We start from the raw sequence: 1680 nt of genomic DNA, 5'->3' as shown, positions 1-1680 counted from the left end.
AAAGGACATAACTACTTTTGAGATAATTTTTTAACTTTTGATTTGTGACTACTAGAAAGAATAATATAAAATATTTCATTGAAGCTAAATCTCTATCATCTACCTAATAATTATTGATAATTAAACCTTTAGATCCATCTTAACTCCAGTTCTATCCATCAAAAATATCGAGATGCAAAACGTTTTTTTTAGGGAAAAACATGAGGATATTTTTACACCTTGAAATAATCCCTCGAAGTGCTGGATAAAAGTTAAGTTAAGATGGATCTAGGCTAATTTACAATAATACATATTTAAGATGGAAAAATGAAATTAAACAACAAAACAAAACACATTATACGATTAAAAGTTCTAAATAATTCAATAAAATTAAAATTGAACAAAAATGTTTTAGAACCAATCAAAGGAAAAATTTCAATTTTATTATAAATTATTTGACGATATAAACATTAACATTATATATATATTTTTATAACATCCTTAACATACTCTTAAAGCATAACTTTTTACAACCTCCCTCACATATTCACATACTCCAGTGTAAAGCACCTCTCAATGCAATTAAAATTCTAGAAACATAGTCAATTTATAAACACATATATTGATATAATCATTATTTACATTCCATTATCATCAATTTATAAACACATATATTAATATAATCATCATTTACATTTCATTATCATCAATCTATAAATAGACCATTATTCTAATGGAAATATTTTTTCTTTTAACCCTTTAAATAAATTGATTGGAAAAAAAATATTTTCTTTTAACCCTTTAAATAAATTGATTGGAAAAAAATTATTTAAAAACAAGTAAAATATAGGTGTGATAATAACCACTAAAAACCAATAACATAAATTTATAATTTAAAATGGAGAGCATAAAATATTTTATATTCATTTGCTTGAAAAACACTATTGACGCTATGATTGATCCATTCTATCTATTTTGTTATAAGATTTTCTTAAAGGAATAGTTGGTGCATGCGCGTTAATGATTTCTACTTTCCTTCTAAAAGAAATGTTCATCCCTATCTAATGGTGGTAAATTATTGTCTACCTTCAATCCTATGGATATTGACATTGAAAATTCATCTTTCTTGATTTACCACATTAAACACCATTCATGTATGTTTTCTGAATAATTTTCATAAATTACAATGCATGTAAATTACATTGTATTTTATTTATATTTTGATTTTGTTCTTAGGAATTTTTGACATACGCTTTTTTTTAACCTCACACATATATGAATTAAATAATTAAAGAGCAATATTATCGATTAAAATTGAAATAAATAAATTATTTTTAAAAAATCATATATTATTTATTTAAATCAAACAAAATTTTAAACATGTAACATATTTACAAAACAAATTCTATATTTTGTTATCCAACAACTCAAACCTCAAATTTTAGCCTCCTACTATAGCCCAGAGACTCCATAATTTCTCATGTGTGAGAGAGATAGAGCCCATAAACAACAAATTTTGTCCTCCTAGTTTCTCCTATACTTTTTTCTCTCCTTTTCCCATCTTCCTAGCTACATATCGAACTCTTTCCTTGATAGATTAAACTTATGAGTGAGTGATACCAAATGAAATCAAGTTGATTCCTTTTAAAGCCTTCTCAAGGGATTGAATACCCACCTTTAAGATGACTTTGTAATATCCCT

Source organism: Pinus tabuliformis, chromosome 5_1 (assembly GCF_031772625.1).
Source record: "Pinus tabuliformis cultivar Carrire ecotype Pingquan chromosome 5_1, CPIR1, whole genome shotgun sequence".
Taxonomy (NCBI): Eukaryota; Viridiplantae; Streptophyta; class Pinopsida; order Pinales; family Pinaceae; genus Pinus; species Pinus tabuliformis.
Note: the sequence above shows the minus strand (reverse complement) of the source record.